Source organism: Macrobrachium nipponense, chromosome 3, assembly GCF_015104395.2.
Source record: "Macrobrachium nipponense isolate FS-2020 chromosome 3, ASM1510439v2, whole genome shotgun sequence".
In the NCBI taxonomy this organism is placed as follows: Eukaryota; Metazoa; Arthropoda; class Malacostraca; order Decapoda; family Palaemonidae; genus Macrobrachium; species Macrobrachium nipponense.
In genome coordinates, this window is record NC_087202.1 from 75,016,193 (window position 1) to 75,039,145 (window position 22,953).

At 38.3% G+C, this 22,953-nt stretch overlaps 1 protein-coding gene across 1 annotated transcript in view; it reads right to left on the minus strand.

The window, feature by feature from the left end:
- Positions 1–22,953, minus strand: part of LOC135221821 (GTPase-activating Rap/Ran-GAP domain-like protein 3) — a 967,251-nt gene that overhangs the window by 292,205 nt on the left and 652,093 nt on the right.

Consider the following 22,953-nt stretch of genomic DNA (forward strand, 5'->3'; position numbering starts at 1 on the left):
TGCTTTAAAGCTTTAAAACAATAACAGTTTACAGCGTCATTGACCTTCACAAACAGTTAAATCATTTCCCTTGTCTGAATGCAAAAGTGGGCGGAGCTTCGTGTCTGAACGATCTTAGCAGGAATCTGCCACGATCAGGTTGCTGGCTTGCGACACAAGTCGTTCAATGTATGGGTTTGTCTGCCGATATAACACTATCGCGCGCGTCTGTTCCAGGATGATGCCTTGTCTTCTCAAGACAAAATCTTTGTTCAGACTGAAATCGGTGCGGAGATCGTTCATACTGTATGAATAGTGTGTGTGTGTGTGGGTCGACAACGATAATCGTTCAGACAGTCGTTCAGACAATCGTTCAGTGTATGGGGGCCTTTAGACCTATAAGGTAAGAGAAAGAGCGCTACCGACCAGGACATATATATGAGTAAATGAAGTAACAGATGATTTCTGCAAGCTAAATGACACCTAGTGCAAGTGATTAGTCTATTTTTGGGATATATTTAAAATATTTTACCTCTAATACTTGTTATCTTTCAGAAACTTCCTTCAGTGTAACTAGACCCAGCGACCTCATAAATATCGACGAAGTTGTTAAAATTACTTCTTAAATGAGAGGCAACAGAGTCGTAGGCTCGACTCCACTGCAAATGACGGCAAAAGGCAACAAAATTGGGTTGGGGTGAGGGGCCCCATTTCTATGAAAATAAGTAAATAATGCGTCAAAGTTTCTTCTGCACAATCGAGTTTTGTGTAAAGCGTATAATGCTGTATGACACTCCCATCCACGGACCATCGAGCTCTCAGCCGCGGAGCATGACACTTTCAGCCACGACCAAGTGGTGGCCTGTGTGGTTGCGGACGATTATTGTTAAATTTAACCTTAAATGAAATAAAAATTACTGAGGCTAAAGGGCTGCAATTTGGAATGTTAGATGATAGGAAGGTAGATGATCACATAACCATCTGAGGGCGGCAAGAAAAAGTTTGGACAGACATACAAATAGCCATCTCAATAGCTTTCTTTTACGGAAAGCTATAGAAATGCAGTATACACTTGTGTTGTCATTACAAGTCATGGTCACAAAACCTGGGCAAAAAAGACCCGGCCAGTCATGTTTGGGGATCCGTCCTGATGGTTGTACTCTGTAGTAAGTGCAACCATCTGTAAGACTAGACATACAGTAATTTATGCATTTTATTCATGTGAGATTGTCTATGGCCCTGGCACTCCTAATATCTAATATCAAGGATTCACAGTACAAGTGACAGTTGAAAAGCACCGAAGTATTCATGTTGAAGTCTTTGGCCTTACAAACTGCACTGCACACAGCAACAGCTTGCTCATGACAATTTGCACAAGGAATACAATTTATATATAACTCGTCAGGTACAGCCTTTCGGAAACAGAATAACTTAAGATGCACATTTACACACAAATGTGTATGCCAATTGCCCCTTGCTACAAACAGTTGATACATCATTTATAAAGAAAGAATATCCAATTCGATGTATTCCGCGGAAAAAGGATATTCATACTAGTATGTCTGGCATTACTTCCGCTCACCTTAATAATAATAATAATAATAATAATAATAATAATAATAATAATAATAATAATAATAACAACAACAACAACACCAGCGGTAACCTTATAACATTATGTAGCTACATCCCAGGAAAACAAAAGCCGGGCCTGAGGAAGAGGTCCCGAAACGAGGATTTCCAACAACAATAATAACACTAAAGGGATTTCTGTTGCATCCCGTGTTGATGAGAGTTGCAGGAAATGTGTCCCTTCCCGAGGGCATCAAATGCTCCGGAGAAACTGGATTGCAACCGTACGGGCTCATCGGATTTCCTCTTCTATACTGGAATCACACACTCAGTCGCACGCACACACACACATAATCACAGACATTTACTTCCCACTATTACGCCATGGAAACACCTTTACAATATAATCCCTTATCCGTGCGTGTGCGTGCGCGCGCGATGTGAGGAGGTTTAGGTGCATATGTATGTATGTATGTATGTATGTATGTATATGTTGCATATGTATATATGTAAGTACATGTTGTATATTTAAATATATATAAAAATGTACACACACACACATTTTGCGAGCCAAAATGAGAGAACTTATCTAATGTATAGCAATATTTGACAATGCAGACACGCGTTTCATGTATGTACGTATGCATGCATATATGTATGTGTCATATGAATATATACATTATAATATATATATATATATATATATATATATATATATATATATATATATATATCATACACATAAGAACTAGTATTCCATGTAACGTCCTGACGAGGAGGACTGATCGAGAGGGGCCCTATGAAGCGAAGCCGTCGGCTCTTGCCGTTCTCTTTATGAAGGACGATCCCCGGAGCAACGTGATCCAAGCAGCAGATAAGCCAATAGGTCGCATCTGAGCAACACGACCTGTACCCCCCTCTTCCTCCTCCTCCTCCTCCTCCTCCTCCTCCTCCGCCTCGGATGAAAGCAACATTAGCAACCCCCAGCAACGCAGTTCTGGCAGCATAATAATACAGTCAGGGAAGAAGATATGATACGACCTCTCTTCTCTCTCTCTCTCTCTCTCTCTCTCTCTCTATACATGCCTCCTGGATTCATGGCGAGTTGTTACGCACAGGCAACCTACTCTCTCTCTCTCTCTCTCTCTCTCTCTCTCTCTCTCTCTTTGTTTAATGGCATTATGTGGTTGTTGACTTAAATAATCTCTCTCTCTCTCTCTCTAATGGCATTATGTAGTTGTTGACTTAAATAACATTCTCTCTCTCTCTCTCTCTCTCTCTCTAATGGCATTATTGTGGGTTGTTGACTTAAATAATCTCTCTCTCTCTCTCTCTCTCTCATGGCATTATGTAGTTGTTGACTTAAATAACATCTCTCTGTCTCTCCAATGGCATTGTGTGGTTGTCGACTTGCATACCCTCTCTCTCTCTCTCTCTCTCTCTCTCTCTCTCTCTCTCTCTCTCTTTCTTTCTAATGGCATTATGTGGTTGATGACTTAAATAATCTCTCTCTAGAGAGAGAGAGCTTGATCATGTATGGCTTAGCAACACGACGATTGCGATGACAACTAATAGAAACATTTAAAATACTGAAAACCAGACAAGAAATAATGGATGGAAACTAGAACTGAAGAGATACATCACATCCCATTGCGGGAACTTCTTTACATACAAGATATGTGACACGTGGAATAAACTGCCACCAGAAGTTGTAAACAGCAACAGTGTAGAAGAGTTTAAAAGAAAGCTAGACAAAACCATTAGGGCACTGTGAAAGTGAGCACAAGACGTCTCCTCTGATGGACTAACAAGTCTTTGAGACATCCTAATGCTTGTAACTCCTTGTAACTCTCTGTTTAATGGCAATGTGTGGTTGTTGACTTAAATCTCTCTCTCTCTCTCTCTCTCTCTCTCTCTCTCTCTCTCTCTCTCTCTCTCTCTCTGTTTTTAACGGCATGTTGTTGTTGACTTAAACAACACGTGTCTCTCTCTCTCCAGAGACTGCGATAACTTTTTCTCAGGACTGAGACACATAATGTCCTCATGATTCTTGCCGTTAGGATGGTGACATTCACACTCCTTTCCTCTCTTTGTCTTTGCCTAGATAGTGAAACTTTCTTGTTTGGGCTAAAACTCCTTTCGATTTACTCTTTCCCGGCGAATCTGTATAATTTATATAAATACATAAATACATTACATATATATAGCTATACATAAATACATATATATAACGTAATACAAATCTATATATATATTCCAGACTGGATATGTTGGCACAAGCAAGCCAAAGTATACATTATCAAGCCAGCGAGACAAGAAGATAACCGGTCATCAGCAGCTGACATTTATTAGCAGACGCGTTTCGTAACAACATAAGTTACATATTAAAGGCTAAAAGTGAAAAACAAACAAATTAAAAACACATGGAATAAACATAATGACGTGAAATGGAAAGGAAAGCGGCGAGGAGAACATTTAAAATTAGATACAATTGGACAGAGGAGATTTGGGACTTTAATTTGGGCTCTAACGATTTTACTATAAAATCACTTCCCCAGACATTAACACAACATAAACGGTCAGTTAGCTATGGACAACAGAGAACAGCTTTTTTTAAAAACATATAAATAACCATAACCACAGTCTAAACTAGAATTTGTCACATATAATTTATAGCAGCAAATGTGGGTTCAAAAGCCAGATGATAGATTCAGCATCGATTAAACAAAGACAGGTAATGAACATCTCAAATGGTGCCTGGGATTCAGATATCAGAGATAAAATCTTCCTTCAACCAATGCTTAAGAAGGTTAAAGTGGAATAATCAGCGGCGGTGACTTAGTAAAACGTGCTACCTGTGGATGGATCTCTTGCTATAAATACCGACTTTTCTGTAACTTTTCTCATCCATTACCTACCTGAAGAGAGAGAGAGCAGTCTCTGAAATGTAGTATTTACTTTCAATATATTGGCGTATTTATGGGCTCCTTTTATTAATATGTATAAACACATATAAAAATTAAAATATAGTATATATTATATATATATATATATATATATATATATAATACACACACATTTATAAAAGGACACGCACGCACACACACACACACACACACACACACACACACACACACACACACACACATATATATATATATAATATATATATATTAATAGTATATATATATATATATATATTATATATATATGAGGACGGTGGAAGTCGCATACGGGTGTGTGCGAACACAAAAGAAAGGAATGGTGACTTCTGGAAAAGGAGGAGGATGGAAGAGAGAGAGAGAGAGAAAGAACGCTGGCTTATGGGGAAGATTGTGGAGAGGCGGGAGAAGGGATGGGAATGGTGGGGAGGGGGGGATGTGGCCGGGAGAGCACGTAATAATCAGGCAATGAGGTTTGAAGCGCATACGCCTGAGGTGGCCTCTCCAGGCAGTCGTTAATATCCGTTAGTTCTGATCTCATCTCTCGCTGATGAGTTACAAACTGACTCGTGGGAGTTGTATATTGCACGTCTGAAGGGGATGAAAGAGATACAATGCGAAGAATGGGGCCACGCACAAATAAAAATGCACACACAACACACACAAAATAAGAATGTGATGAAAATATCCTACATTGCGGGCTAAATGACAACAATTATTGTATAAGCCTTAGCCGAGCTTCAGTTTAGAAGACAAACGACAATAAAATTATTATTTTACTGGATGTTCAGCACCCGGCCAACTGGGTGTTGTCAGAGAGAGAGAGAGAGAGAGAGAGAGAGAGAGAGAGAGAGAGTGTCATTTTCACACATCTATATTAAGCCTCATGTAATTTTTTCATGAAACATTTGAGAAGTACGTTTTTCGTTGTGTCATCACTAGTTCCAAATACAAATTTTCAGAACTTAGGCCTAACTACACCAAAGCACAAATTTTGCGGTCTAACTTTCCATACCATAGCCTTTAGGGTATTGAGCATCAAACCACAGCAAATACACCAAGACAAAACACCCCTAATTCACACTTATTTTATGATACAGCATTAAGAATCCTGTCGGTCCAATTTAAGCACACAGCATTTCACTGGCGTTTCAATTCTACATGGCTCAGAGGATTAAGTAATTAAACCAATAATGGAATATCTCGCACCGAAAAATTCCTGAAAAAGAGCAAGATATCCCCCAATACTTTATTCATGAAAGCGTTCGACAACCAAGACACATCAAAATTACAACCAATGAACTAGAAGGAGATATCAATCACTTGATCTATTCAATATGAAGTTCAATATTATATTTCTATAAACTAAACAAACACGACTCCATTTCATCTGAATAGCTAATCAAATCTGCTCACCTTCTCCTCGCTTGGCATAAAACTTACTATTTTCCTCAGGGCGTAGATTAAATGGCACTGCAAACAACCTCCAACCGAGTAAACGTGGTCAATGACACCAGAATACTCTTGGTATTCTAATCTGAAAGTTAGTCCCCTTGAAAATCGGCAGATTTACTCTTTTTCCCTCATATCTAAAATCTAAATTGTCAGTCCAATTTTGAAATACGTTGCCACTAAATCTAATATGAAATGTACTCATAGTAAAACCTTTCTGAAGGCCTAGAGGTACCAAAAAAAATAAAGCTGAAATAGTATCATGTATTAACGCAACGTCACTGATGGCCGTAGCATCGTCCCTCTGAAATGAAACCCAGAAGAAAAGACGAGAAAGGTTGCAGTGTAGAGAGACGTTACTGCAAAAACTAAAAAACTGACACTCGAAGAACTGAGGACTCTGACACTTTCTCATAAACAAATTCCTCCAGTAGCTAAGAGTTCCTCGCTGGACGAGTGGTTTTCGCGCTCGGCTGCCAATCCGGTGGTCCGAAGTTCGAATCCCGGCTCGGCCAAGGCGGAATCAGAGGAATTTATTTCTGGTGATATCCACTTCTCGATATAGTGTGGTTCGGATCCCACAATAAGCTGTAGGTCCCGTTGCTAGGTGACCGATTGGTTCCTAGCCACGTAAAAATATCTAATCCTTCGGGCCAGCCCTAGGAGAGCTGTTAACCAGCTCAGTGGTCTGGTAAAACTAAGATATACTTTACTCCAGTAGCTAAGAAATGGCGAAGCAACAGAATTATCAGTGTAGTCAGAACGATTTGTAAGCTAGACATAAAAATAATCACTCAACTACACATGGAAAGCTGGAGGTAGACGTCAGATATAAAGGCGACTAAAACTAAATATAACAGACAAGGACTTAACAGGGCAGTAGTTTTATTGCTGCTGGAGCGCCACTTTGACCGCTTAATCTCAATGACATTAATTACTTTCAGAGTAGGACAAGTCTACGGACAACTCCAGTGCATGGTTCTCTAACCTAGAGCAGAACTCCTGTCCGTTACTCATTGCGGTTAAATGGGATGTAACACGGGCCAATATCAACAGTTCATTTCTTAGCGTCATGCCGAGGGCATCCTTTCGGCCTCCTTCCCACGTTTCTGCTGATCCGAAGATGAGAAAGACGAGGGAGAAGGTGAGGACGCAAGGGAGCAAGAAGAAGAAGAGGAGGAGGAGGAGGAGGAGGATAAACGTTGAGGCTGCCATATACCCAATTCATAGTTCGTCAAATAAAACAGTCACCTTGAGCCGCCCTTGTACTAACACGACGAGGCATCGTTCAATGCGACTCTTGGCTATATTTGTATCTCCTTCAAGCTCAAGAGACAGAAAGCCTGGGAAGTTAAATACCGGAGCATCTGCACTTCAAGCATGTCGAAATATAACGTACCTGTTATGAATTCCACCGTCGTCTAAGTTTCGTCATGTGAGGTAATGTTCAATTACAAAATCAGAACAATATCATCGCATGCTAATAAATGTTTCAAAACCAGGTTCTCATTATATCTCAGAATACGCTTCCTGACTATGGAACAATGAACTCTTGTTAATTAATTAAATAATAATAATTTGGGGTTTAACCCCACTTTTCCTTTCCCCTTCGTTTATTGAGCACTGGGTAAATTAGGACAATACGTTGTCCCTCCTTTTATTTGTCCTCAGACGAGAATGTATTCATTTCGCTGTCAAAACTCCAAGGTGCTTAGGGATTGTCATTACCGTTAGCAAAGTCACTAATCAACTCTAACCAATAAAATCAATTCTATAAGGCTATCAGTACAAATGCTTAAATGAAAGACAACATTTTTTTCCTCGGTAAAAGTGAACAATAAGTATAGAACGTATAAGTACTGTTGATGGGGGCAAGCTTTAATAATATCTTTTCACATGTGATCGAAAAACTGCAATTCAGGATGAAATCAGTAATAATTTTGACTACAAGAACTGGAATAAGTATGAACTTTTGGATGTGTGACTTGGAATGAATAACTTGTACCAATGCAGTAGCTTAAAAAGTGGGAAAAAATCGAGGAAATAAAAACAGAAAAAATTAGACCTTAGTGTAACAAGAAGTGACAAAGTCGTAAAGGCTCCGCACTCATTGCAAAAGGTCCGCCGGAACCCTTTCTCGCCCCCCCCCCTCCGGCCACTTCCCCTTACCCGTATTTCTCATAACACCTCAGCAAGAGAAGGTGAGGAAGGTAGGGGGGGGGGGGCTGTGGATGAAGCTGGAAGAGGAAAAAGAAGAGAAGGAAACTCTCTTCTTTCCCTTCGCCTTCTCTTTTATCTTATCGCAATACTTACCTACGTTTAAGAGAAAGCGGAAGAGCTGGAAAAGTGGAACTAAAATCTCCTTCTCACAGGAGGAGGAGGAGGAGGAGGAAGAGGAAGAGGAGGAGGGAGATTTCAGGCAAGCAGGAGCAGGGGAGGAGGAATATGAAGAGCAGAAGCAGCAGCAGCAACAACGACGGAATGACAACTCACCGTAAAGCAGCACAGAATGGGCTAATTAACACGCTGGAGAGAGAGAGAGAGAGAGAGAGAGAGAGAGAGAGAGAGAGAGAGAGAGAGAGAGAGGTGGGGGGGCAAGGGGAGCACGACCGGGGGGGCTGAGTGAAAGCCTTGTCGTAATAAAGGCCGAATTTCTTACGCCTCAATGTGCACGAATATAATTTATTGGGTGAGGACGGTAACATAAATCGCTTTCTACGATTTCAGGAAGAAGAAATCCTAAAAAATTCGTTGCTTTTCACACAATCTCGAAAGGGCATCCATCGCTGTTCAGTGTTTCACCAAGAAGTACACAGATTTCAACACATCTATCTTACTACGGAATGTTCTTACTGAAATACAACCTAATAAAAACGCGTTTAACAATTCAGGCCTTGTGATGATGTCAGACGAAGAACGATATCCCCAAAACCACCTTTCCCTTACGACGTTTCCAAAGGTAGTGAGAAGATGTTTATTTATGTATATGCAAATAAAACAAAAAACCTGACACAAGGGTTTCGTATACACAAGGAAAAAAAATCTATATTTTACCACTAGCAGATTTCCAACATCCATAACTCTCTCTCATTCTTTCTCATTCTTACCCTATTTTATTACACTTCCTGAGCAACGAGCATTTTAATCTTTCTATCCTAAATACGGAACATTTTACCTTTTACTTCACTCAAAATGCCGTGTTTTTTTTTCCATAACTTGAACACGGAGTCTCTACTCTCCAAAACTCCCATTTTTTCATATCACCTACAAACAACTCCCTCTTTCTTTCTCTCCCCCAAACCCCGCTTCATTCCGATTTGTTACCTGTCAATTAAATACACTCCTCTCTCTCTCTCTCTCTCTCTCTCTCTCTCTCTCTCTCTCTCTCGAATAATAAAACTTGCTCCTGGATGTAAATGAGCACATGATGTCTCCTCGGATGGACTAATAAGTCTTTGAGGCATCCCGATCCTTGTAACTCCTTTTAACATACTTTCTTCTCTCTCTCTCTCTCTCTCTCTCCTCTCTCTCTCTCTCAGCGCACCATAGTCCCCATCTCTAACTAAGGAGGGCTTCCGCTGACTCACAAGGCCCGAGGGCGAAATTCGGGAATAACAACCGCAAATACACTCATCCGTGGTTTTCTAACGAGTACAAAACAATGCATTTTATCTCAAGGCTGATTCTGTTATGTGCTGTTCCTTCATGCGTGTGATGTGTTTTTTATCTCCACTCCCCCCCCCTATCTCTCTCTCTCTCTCTCTCTCTCTCTCTCTGTGGTTTTGTGGGCCCATGCGCGTCTTTTATTAAGCAGTTTGAAATGGGATATTTCCTAGACTGTTTAAATGTTCTTTGTACATATGGTTTTATTATCTATACATCCTTTCCAAACTATTTAGTTTCCTCTCTCTCTCTCTCTCTCTCTCTCTCTCTCTCTCTCTCTCTCTCTCTCTCTCTCATCATTCCCCCATCCCCATTCCCCCTTTTCCCCAGGGAGAATGTTCCACATCCTCGTTGATATTCCCGAACAGACCATCAACGCTGCACCATGAATGGAACGGAGGAGGGGGAGGGGAGGGGGAGGGGTGGTGGGAGGAGGAGGAGGGGAGGGGGGGGGGTGTTACCGGGATGCGAGGAAAGGCAGGTAAGGGTACAGGTATCATTAATTAACGTAACATCAACAGGTATGAATCTCCCTGCTTTTAGACCCCGACCTCTTTCCACCGGAGAGAGAGAGAGAGAGAGAGAGAGAGAGAGAGAGAGAGAGAGAGAGATTCAAACGTCCAAGGCAACGCGTTACTTAGATGATAAACGCAGAGCAAAATATCAATTGTAAGAGATATCGAAATATATAAAAACTGACATGTAGAGAGAGAGAGAGAGAGAGAGAGAGAGAGAGACGATGAGAGAGAGAGAGAGAGAGAGAGAATCTTTTCGAAAAAGCGGACTAGTGCTATCCCACTGATGAGATGAGATGTTCGAAAATGTTGGTCAATTACACTTCAAGTTTCGAATTCGCGATTCCATGACATTCATACTGTCGGATGCCGAACTTGGGAGACTTCGCTAGATTTGTGTAAGATGGAACCGAGTGCCGTCAAAAACTGCTCTCCGATGCAAGAGTGTTTTTTTGTGCATATTGAAACCTATTATATTCACGCACACATACATACAATATATATATATAATATTATATATATATATATATATATATATATATATATATAATTTTTCTTCTGAGTATACATGGCAAGGGCTCATACATACAACCTGGGCAATACCAAGTTGCCCAAGTATATAAATGACGTGCAGACAACTACCCTCAAAAGAACGGTAAACATCTTGAAAAGTGGAGTATAGAGGTGCAGCCACAGACCCCAGGCAGGGGTGCCCATTGCACCCCTGATATAAATTTAAAATTAAGAAAACTATAAAAGCCAGAGAGAAACCTTCCAATATGCCAGTTGAGTAATCAAGCACGTTACTTTTCACTGAGGGACAACCTTATACCCTTGGCTTTTGAGAAAAAAAAAATCACACGTGAGCCCTTGCTATTGAAGCAAAAGCTAATTTACTTTTTCAGCAACGACGAAAGCAGCTAGAGAATCCCAAACTCTGATTTCAGAAACATACTTTCTTTTCAACAAGTTATGCTGTCTCTCAGCTTAGGCTGTGATTGGTATTTGTATGGTTTCGATGCCTAAATTTACAAGATTGTATCTTACCCAACAGGGCAATTCCAAATTCTAATTGGTTCTAAGTTTAATCAGATATTCCACCTCTTCAATAAGATTTTATACAATAATATATATATTATATATATATATATATTATATATACTATATATATATATATATATATATATATATATGTATATACATATACATACATACATGTATAAAATTTATGCCTCACTGTGCATGAGGATACTTCAATCTGTAGATAACGATTCGCATATATTCTAGAAATAAAAAACAATGATTTGCAAATCCGATAAAATATCTATTCACCAACAGCATAACTTAAAACAGAACAGGCTGAAAATCCCATCTCGTGGTCTGCGATTAACATCCTTATTTAATTGAGAGAGAGAGAGAGAGAGAGAGAGAGAGAGAGAGAGAGAGAGAGAGAGAAGCAACTCCATATTTCTTTACTATTTGAACAAGAGAGACAAATTCAATTTGTCTATAATTTCTCAAAAGGAGCGACAATGAATTTCTGACAAAAGGGATTCGGGGGAAAAAATAAGAGGAAAAAACTCGAAAACCCACCAAGAGGGAAAACCACACTTAAGCAGAGGGAACCTAAGGCTGGGTATTCCGTTCCCGCCCAAGCTCCGGGGCGGATAAAAAGCGATGGCATTACGGGTAGATGGTTCGCCCTTGGCAACGCCGCTGGGGCTGACGACGGGTACGCAGACGCGAGCGCTGAAGGGAGACGAGTCCAACGGACGGATACGTGAAAGAAGAGAGATAATAACCGAGAAATAAGAAAAGGCAATTAGTGCATGAAGGAGGAGGTATTTGTGGAGTGTCCGACACAACCAGCTCTTGCACTGAAAATTAATTAAGAGCGGACTAATTACGGGGTTATTACTGATAAAGTGCTGTGAAAATCTGCTTGTTTGCTGGAGAGCGCCTCGCGCTGACTGCGCATGCGCCGCGTCGATTTCTCCTCGACTCACCTGCGTTTACCTGGCCATGAACGATAAAGGGTTTCCATGAAAAATATCAAACCATTTCTGACCCAATATACATAACATTCGAAGAAATAAAACCTAAAAATAATTACAATGAAAAAAATAATGTTTATTCGTGCCCTACCTCGATGCTTAATGGGGATTTATGGGCATATTTTGTTAATAGCACCTAATTTACGAAAGCAAATTTCAAAGCCTTCAAAATTTAGGTCCAGATATTATATTTCTCCTAATAAAATCATTTTAAAATTTGACACCAGATACAGAATATGTATGAAATGTTTGTTTATACTAATGCTCTGCGAAAAGGGTTGAAAAGAACCTACGTATTTTCTTTACCGGCTAAGGTAAATATTCTATTCAAACAGGATATATAACGACAACAAATCTACCAGGCCCTGTCGTAGTGCAATGGCATGGTAGAATTATATCCTGCTCATGATCCTTTGGCAACCTATCTATACATTCACAAATGAATTGCAAGTTGCTTAGGTTGAATTCTAAAATGCATACTAATTCCTGATTGAACAGCAAATATGAATTAGTTTGCGTAGAAGGTATTGAATATTCTGAAACAAGTTGTAATTCATTTTGGGCCAAAAATGTAGTAAAGCAGCTAACTGCAAGGATTTACAGAATATTCTTATACTGATATAATGATATGCTAAGCAGCGAGCCCTCGCTACCGAAAGAGATTTACCGTACGTTTTACAATCAGACATAAAAAAATTTGACATTTATGAACTACGAAAGTTATCTTGAAGGTATCAGCATCACGATATAAAGAAGATCTTATTAACGGTGCTGCCTTATTCAAATGCTGAAGGTGTTCACCACCTGGACATGATTTCGTTGGTCCTGTCACCCAGGCACAATTTCCTGCCTCTTCGTCCTGTTTTCGGTCAAAAGTTAACGAGTGAGTGTTTAGTGATCTCCAAATGTCTGGTGATTTCAAAACGGCCAGCAAACTCACAATTGCTAAAGTATAATTGGCTAGTAAATAACCCTGCCACATCAAGAGCTGTAAAATTGCTACGATTGGTTTTAATGCCAAACAGGGCCTTCGGTCATTCCCAAAATTAGCAAAACTACGGATAGGTTTGAAAGCTAGCAAATTTCCTTGCTACCACCACAGTAACTCCAGCCGTCTCTAAATGGCTGGACACTTACCTCATTATGACTAAAATCTAATATATCATCAAGAAGACTCCCGCAAGAAATGGTAAATATATCGATCGCGTCCAAAGCTAACAACTACTCGTATATCATTTAACGACGGAGTGGAACTACCTACAAACACAAAATCTGTAATTCCATAATTACAGATTTGCAAGGAGCCCAATGGTAAGTGAGTAGATGGTTTTATGATGATGGAAGGTCAAGAGACAATGAAACCATTTAAAAGGAATCTTTGTTTGTGCCACTAAAAAAAAAGTCTTTAATATCACACATACAAACACTTATGTATGTACGTGTGTGTGTATGTATGTATGTATATATATATATATATATATATATATATATATATATATATATATATATCTATATATATATATATATATATATATATATATATTATTCGAGCTACAAATGTCCTTTAATATCTAATACGCTCTGCCTCGGAATTAAATATAATTTCATATATGTAAACTGAAGGGGAACTTTTTAGTTAATAAATAATTTCGTCCTCTCGCTGGCGGTTCGAACACCGAGAGGACGAAATTATCATCAACTAAAAGATTCCCCTTCGGTTTACATGCATGAAAATATATTAATTCCGAGGTAGAGCGAATTAGATATTAAAGGATATTCGTAGGTCGAGTAATTTATATGAATCACGGTGTATGTGATAATTATTCATATATATACATATATATATATAAATATATATATATATTATATATATATATATATACTATATATATATACTATAGATATACACGCACAAACACACATATATATGTATATGTATATGCAACTACAGGTCTCGTTCGAAAAAAGGATTTATTGACGCTCGTTTCCTAAAGGCCAATTTCCTGCCTCTCGTTGTGGGATCGCATCTGATTGTGAGAGGAACCCATTTCCAGTCCGAACAATTCACTGCAAAATCGCTGCGGGAAAATTTCCTTCTAAATCAAATTGATTCATGGGTCTCTCTCATACACAACACACCATAAACAGTTTTAACAAGTTTATCTTGGAATGGCAAACATTGTTCAATTGACAAACCTTAAAAATATTTGACCTTTTAAATCAGAAAGTGACGTCCAGAACGCCTATCCTTTGTATTGGTGGTCAATCTAAATGATAATTTTATTCAGTAATTTGCATTGGATTATGAATCAAAGAGCGTTTCGCAAAAACCTGACTAACAAACCACAAACGCTACCTTTTTAAACCTTCATGTAAACTGCGCGGAGCTCTGCACGGCAGCTATGCAGATTCATGGGTTTATTTCCCCTTTTCTTCATGAATCCTGAGCAAGATTACATCTGTATGAGTGTTTTGGATACACCCGTACATTCCAAGGTTTCTTACTACAACAACTCATATACGTTTCACAGTTCACACTTGAGGCATATTTCCACAACCGAAACGCAAAATAACGTTAGTGCGTATCGTAAACAGCTCATTCTCAAGCTGATTTTCACAACCGAAACTCAAAATGACGTTCGTGCGTATCGTAAACAGCTCATTCTCAATTCTTTTCCCGAAACTCATGATTTTCAGCATCGTCGAAACGCAAAATGACGTTCGTGCGTATCGTAAAGAGCTCATTCTCATATTCAACCGGGCGATTTCACGCCGCATATTCCAGCAATGCAAAGCTCGAGTTCACTTTTAAACTCAACTTTTCAGTTCAGACTCATAAATCGCGTTCACTTCACAACAGAAAGGGATAAATGTACAACGAATAATAATAATGCCAAAATGAAACATTGCATCAGGTCTACATATTGGCCTTTTCATTCGTATATATTGCGCAACATTGAGTATTTCATTATTACAGGAGTTCTTCAACTGCCTGATCTCATATTTATTGCAATGCATGACGACTGAAAATTAATTTCATACTCGAAACTCATAGTAGTGGGTAAATGAATCATCGTAGTGCGCACGAGAGAGAGAGAGAGAAGAGAGAGAGAGAGAGAGAGAGAGAGAGAGAGAGAGAGAGAATTTTTTAACACGACAAAACGTTGATAAAGCAAGAATAAAGAAAAGACGGACTAAAGAACTTCGTATCATATTGCGATAGAAAAAAAAAAAAACAAAGAAACAGAATTCCATTCAGACCCAATGAACGACTGTCAATAAAACTCCCGCACACTTCAGTTTGAAATGAACGAAAGGATGAAACATCACTATGATCCAACTTTAATTAGTCTTAACTGGTACACCACTTGACGAAGCTTTCTAACAGAGAAGCATGAATTTAGCACAGGCAACCTTCTGGACAACACGAAATCTATAATGAAACTGGGAGAGCGCACAAGTTCTAACAGGAGCACATCGAAATATTAGGTAAAACCTGGAACTGGACTTAACCTTCAAATCGGATTAAAACTATTTATTGAATAAGAATGAGAGACAGTCTTAACTTCTACGCTGGCTCTAAAATTCAGGGTTAAGATAATAAGCAGTTAAAATCATTCCTCTTTAAAGATAAGTACCGATGGAAATTGGTTTAATCTTCCAAAGATGCAACGAACTTATAACAGCAAAAAATTATATATATATATACTTAAATATATATATTATATATAATATATAATATATTATATATATATTATATTATAATATATATATAATATATATTATATATATATATATATATATATATATAATTATAAATAAATTTTTTTTTGCCACGAAGGAAAAAATGAAAAAAGCCGAGATAGCCGAGTACTTTTCAGGTCCATTCGGACCCTTTACTGAGGCATCACGTTTTATATACTTCGTGATCATTATCATATTTATATAAAATGTTTATTGTATATATATATATTAATATATATATATAATATATATATTATATAATTATATATATAATACGTATATTTAATCAAAAAGAGCAAAGCACAGAAAAGAATAATTGTGTATCTGCTTGCGGCTGCTCTCTCTCTCTCTCTCTCTCTCTCTCTCTCTCTCTCTCTCTCTCTCTCTCTCTCTCTCTCGTTCCCTCTAGGGAGAAACCCACGTAGCAGTAAGTGAATTGTGCTTTATAATTAAATCTAGCGTTTGGGGAAATGCTGCGCAAAGACAATTAAAGGTTACTACAATCGTACTGCTTCTCTCTCTCTCTCTCTCTCTCTCTCTCTCTCTCTCTCTCTCTTTTGAATTAATTATATTAATATTTAATATTAATATATATATATATATATATATATATATATAAATAATCTACACACACACACACACACTACATATATATATATATATATATATATGAGGAATATCATATATTATATATATAATGTCACATATATAAAAGATGCTAATATGACATAAACAATGAATACAATATTTATATATATAATATATATTTATATATATTATAAATATATATATATATATATATATATATATATATATTATATATATATACATATATATATTTATAGTATATCTATATACATATATATATACAGATATATATATATATATATATATATATATATATATATATATATATATATATATATATATGTATATGTGGGTGTATATATGTATATACGTATCTATATATATTATAGTACATGAGGACAACTCTCAAATTGTAAATGCAAAGGAAAATGACGCTGACATGGCCCTGGCCACTTAGTTCGATTTAGGCGACGTCGCCCAAAGGCCTAGGAAATTATTGTCATTAGACGAAACAGTTCAGGACCACCTCCTCTGTTTCCTTCCATTCAGATCCGTATAGGTTACGAAACTTACCGAAAACCGCTCCCTTGTTTTAGGACCATCGCCATGGATCAGCAAAACCCCATCCCAGAAAGACCACCTTCTGTTGAATTTGTTTGTTTGCATGGTGTTTTTACATTGCATAGAACCAGAGGTTACTCTGCAACGGGTCCAACGGCTTTACGTGACTTCCGAACCACGTCGAGAGCGAACTTCTATCACCAGAAATACTCACCTCTATCCCCTCAGTGGAATCCCGAGAATCGAACTCGCGGCCACCGAGGTGGCAGGCCAAGACCATGCAGATCATGCCACATCTTCTGTTGAAGACATCAGAGGTGAGAACTCTAACTGAAATGTGGAAGTTTCAAGATCCTCTACTTTCAATGATCAACTTCAATGGCTTTCGCAAAAAGACCAGGCCAAAGATTTACAGTGTTATTTTTCAAGTTGCCAAATCACTATCTGTCGGATTTCTCGGGTATAAACCATTTTAAGTTACCCTGTTTAGTGGTTTTGGTGCTAAACGGCTGATACATATGACTTTCGGTCGGTTTTCATGGAACTGAACCACTGACTCTTAAAAATAAAACTCACCGTAGTACGTTTTCGGGTCACTAAAACCTAGAGGTGAAATTTGATTACTCCCCTCCAAAAGTCTCCATGGGAATGAACTACAGGTAAAACCGTGTTCGTTCACGTTACTTGTAAAAAAAAATATATATATATATATAAAAAAATATAAAAAATGTCTCTTTAACACATTGTTTAGTGGCAAATGGGAACTTCCTTCACAGTAAATACCAAATATTCCACTGTGGAAGGGGGATACAATACCCCCCCAGATCACTAGGATAGATAAAGCAACACTTCCCTATATTACTGGTAAAAAAAGCAACACTTTCCTACATCACTGGTAAAAGAAGCAACACTTCCTTATTTTACTGGAAAAAAGCAACACTTTCCTACATCACTGGTAAAAAAAGCAACACTTCTTATATTACTGGAAACAAGCAACACTTCCTTATATTACTGGTAAAAAAAGCAACACTTTCCTACATCACTAGTGAAAAAAGCAACACTTCCCCATATTACTGGTAAAAGGCAACACTTCCCTATATTATCGGTAAAACATGAACCACTTGCCTAGACTCCACAGAGGGTCAAAGGCAACTTCCCTCAAGACCTAAGAGAGAAAATGCAACTCACTTCTAGACAGGCAGGAAATAAATGACGCCCACTTCGCCGATTATACAAATGAATGCATATGAAACAAACCTCACAAAAAGCTATGTACTCTTCCATGCGACCGTACGCGAATAATCCGATTACCGTTTGCCAGCATTCATTTCTCACGTCTGGCAGGAAAAGAAACGATCCCGGGGATAATCAAATCAGCCATGGATATAGCAGTGTCTCTGCCCCCCACTCCGAAGTGACGGAGGGCGTTTAACATATACAACGATTCAGTCTCCATTTCCAGAAACGCCGATTTCAGTTCTGATATAAACGGAGACAAATGCAGTTAATATATTTTCATTCGGAAACTTTTATCACCAGAAATACAAGTCTCTCACCCCTCAGTGGAATGCCCGAGAATCGAACTCGCGGCCACCGAGGTGGTAGACCAAGACCATACCGATCACGCCAGTGAGGCGCTTTCGTTCAGGAGTAGATAAAACATGATCACAGGTTCAAGAAAAACTTGAAAGAAAAAAAATATGAAAAACAATTAAGACTTTGTCACGGAAAACTTTAATTGTTAAATAATAAACAGTCAGTGACTTGTGAGGTAAACAGTAATAAACAGACAGTGACTCGTGAGGTAAACAATAATAAACAGACAGTGACTTATGAGGTAAACTATAATAAACAGACAATGACTGAGTTAAACTATAATAAACAGACAGTGACTTGTGAGGTAAACCAATAATAAACAGACAGTGACTCGTGAGGTAAACAATAATAAACAGACAGTGACTTGAGAGGTAAACAATAATAAACTGACAGTGACTTGTGAGGTAAACTATAATAAACAGACAGTGCCTTGTGAGGTAAACAATGATACACAGACAGTGACTTGTGAGGTAAACTATAATAAACAGACAGTGCCTTGTGAGGTAAACAATGATACACAGACAGTGACTTGTGAGGTAAACTATAATAAACAGACAGTGACTTATGAGGGTAACTATAAATTAAACAAGATATGACAGTTTAACTATATAAACAGACAGTGACCTTGTGAGGTTAAACCAATAATAAACAGACAGTGACTTGTGAGGTAAACAAACAATAATACAGACAGTGGTACTTTGTGGAGGTACAATAATATAAAACAGGACAGTGACTTGTGAGGTACACGAATAATAAAGACAGTGACTTGTGAGGTACACGAATAATAAAGACAGTGACTTGTGAGGAAAACGAAGATAAAACATTTTCATAAAATGGTCGATTCATCTCCCAACATTGAGATTTATGATTTAAGTCATTCTCAAAACGTTTCATTTCAACCACAAATTTCCACAGAGACTTCAGCGGCCGTGAAACAAAAACTATAGCCCAGTCAGCGTTTCTGAAGGTGTAGTTATCGTACCCAAGCAACCTACCGGTCAAGAGTGCCGCAAGACTCACTAGCCGATAGTGTAGTATGTACTCCTTTTTCTCCGTCTCAGTCCAACGAACCAGAGGCATTTAAAAAACGTATTCTGTAAAGCTGCTGAACCTAGATTTACTCTTGATGTGATTACATCAACTAACGTTATCACCTTGCAATTGGGTTTCAAACACAAATTATTAACATATATATATATATATATATATATATATTATATATATATATATATATATATAAAAATAATAATAATAATAATAATAATCATATATATGTGTGTAATATTACAAATATACACACACATTATATATATATATATATATATATATATATAATATAAATATAAATATATATATATATATATATAGATATATATATAATAAATATATATATATATATATATATATATATATATTATATATATATATATATAGATGATCATTAATTTACCTTTGCTACTTTTTACGTTATCGCTAAAAATACGGAATTGCCGCGCATGTTCAAGGCCAAGAGACTAGTCCTACAAATACGCACTAACTCGGTCCAAAAGGAAAAAATAAAAAAAATGCCAAATCCGGAAAACAATGAAGACGACTCATTAAAAGTCACGACAAAAACTCCGCTAAAAACTCCGATGGTCGAAAAGGAAAATGGGGTAGAAAAAATTCCCTATTCATGTTAGCATGAGTAACATGGATTGCGTCACTGGTAATTAGTATCTATGCACCAATGAAACTCATCGGAGCAATGATATTTTAATGAGCTTTTGAAACACAAGGGGAAAAAAATAAATAAAACGCTGGCGAATTCACCATTCGCCTCTCTCGAACTCCCTCCCCTACCTCCTCCCGGGAACTATTCGAGGGGTGAGGGGGGGCGGGGGGCGTGATAAGGATATCATAGTTGGTTATGTCCAATGTGGTATTTTTCCACTCGGCCGCTGCCCGCTGAGGAAATCCGTCTCCGCCACTCTACGGCTGTCCCACTGCGGAAATTCTCACGATAAGCTTCGCTCTGAAGATACGCCAAGTCCGTTCTTTCAGGCACCTATTATTTCCGTTTTTTAAATTTTTTTTCATTCTCTCCCAAATCATTTATCTGTGGCTTCACTCTCGTCAGTGAACACTTCGACATACTGCGCTTGACTCTTTTCTTGACTTACAACGTTACATGTTTTTGCGGATATTTTCTCCCTTTTTTTTAGATTGAAAAAAAGTCATGCAAGTGAAGTCTGATTGACTCTATAAATGCATTCGCTCGTTTTGTCTACATCCTTTGTTCATTCATTCGTTTTCTTCTCTGGGAAATATAGGGTTAAAATGCTGAGAGCGCCCGGAATGTTTTACCGCGATTCTATTTGGTTCTATAAACGCGCGTGCGCGCGCGCACACACACACACACACACACACACACACACACACACACACACACGATTTCATTATAATCATCCCAGGGATAAGATGAAATAAAAATAACCATTTTCAGGCATTTGGTGGTACCGTTTGGTCACTCAGTTATTCAGCAATTAGGCTTTCTCCGTTAGGTACCTAGTATTCTGCAAAGTCTAGCGTCTCCAAATACGTTAAGTGTATCCGTAATGGCTAACTTTAAAGGCATTCTTGGTGCCAACCCTGTTTTCTTGAAAAGAATGTCATTTACCGAAGGTTAACATGTGTTTCTATTAGTGCAAATGATTATGGTCTGCCTTTTTTTTTATAATGTCTGCCTAGGGGAATTTTCTAAGATTCCAACAGATTAAATATTAGTTGTCTCAGGAAATCATTATTCGATAAAATGCAATGTATCTTCATATATTTTTTTTTCTGTGGGTACCAGCGAGGTTACGTGCTCGCCTACCAATTTGTTTCTGGTGATTAGAAATTCATTTCTCAATATAATGGGGTTCGCAACCCGCAATAGGCTGTAGGTCCCGTTGTTAGGTAACTAATTGGTTCCTAGCCACGTAAAAAAATCTAATCCTTCGGGCCAGCCATTGGAGAGCTGTTAACCAGCTCAGTAGTCTGGTTTAACTAAGATATACTTAACTTTTTACACTTGTCGCCGTCCAGCCGGAGCTGTCTTCTGGAACCACTAGGCGCTTTGTAGGTCTGCATGGGCGGTAAATAACTTTCAACGATCGGAACATGCCGTTATTTGACGGAAAGGCTACACTAATTTATGAATGTGACATCAGTCTACTACTAATATGCTCATTATTAAGAAACCATTGCTGGTTACACAATTGACAAGATTGAGCAACAGCTGTCAAAATGGATGTAATGAAGCCAGTTTAGCAGGACGTTACTTATGGAGGAAATTAGTAGAATTGTGTATGGAATTGAGGCCAAAGGCCAAGCACTGGGACCTATGAGGCCATTCAGCGCTGAAATGGAAACTGACAGTAAAAGGGTTGATAGGCGTAACAGGAGGAAAACCTCGCAGTTGCACTATAAATCAATTGTTAGGAGAGGGGGGGGAGTAAGATAGAAGGATGTAAGAGAATATGAAAGGAAGTACAGTAAAATGAAGAAAAGGGGTTGCAGCTAGGGGCCAAAGGGACGCTGCAAAGAACCTTAAGTAAAGCCTACAGTGTACCGCATGAGGTGCACTGACGGCACTATCCTCCTACGGGATATGGAGGAAATGAAGCCAGTTTAGCGGGACGTTACTTATCTAAAAATAACATTTACTATTATGAAAGAAGTGCGATTGGTTCAGTGAAAAACAGAAAACCAGCCGATATTGATCATTATTTTGAAGAAGAGTGCACTGCGCTTATTACGTATAATTGTTTGTTTATGTGTATTTCTATCACTAGAAATACACATCTCTCACCCCTCAATGGAATGCCCGACAATCGAACTCCCGGCCACCGAGGTGGCAGGTCAAGACCATACTGATCACGCCACTGAGGCGCTTTATCACCCATAATGCCACACAACAGGTAGCCACGATGCACAGCAAAATCCGATCGGGAGCACTTTGGCCAGGCTATGTTCATGTGTCAGAATAGCTTAGGCTATCAATATGTACCGGTAAACATCTTGTTAACAATAACTTTTCGAGTTGTTTGGCTGTGATACTGAAGTTAGGCATATCATGATGTCAAAGTATCAAAGAAAGAAAAAAAAAAATGTGTCCAATATCCCAACCATAGTCGCCACCCACTAACGTCCTTAGTTGCAGGGTTTCAGCAAAACAGGCGTTTGCGGAAAACTTACTCGGTTATAATTAAAAACCCAGAGTCAATTATCAGTTTATTATTATTCATTAGAGTGAAAACTCTC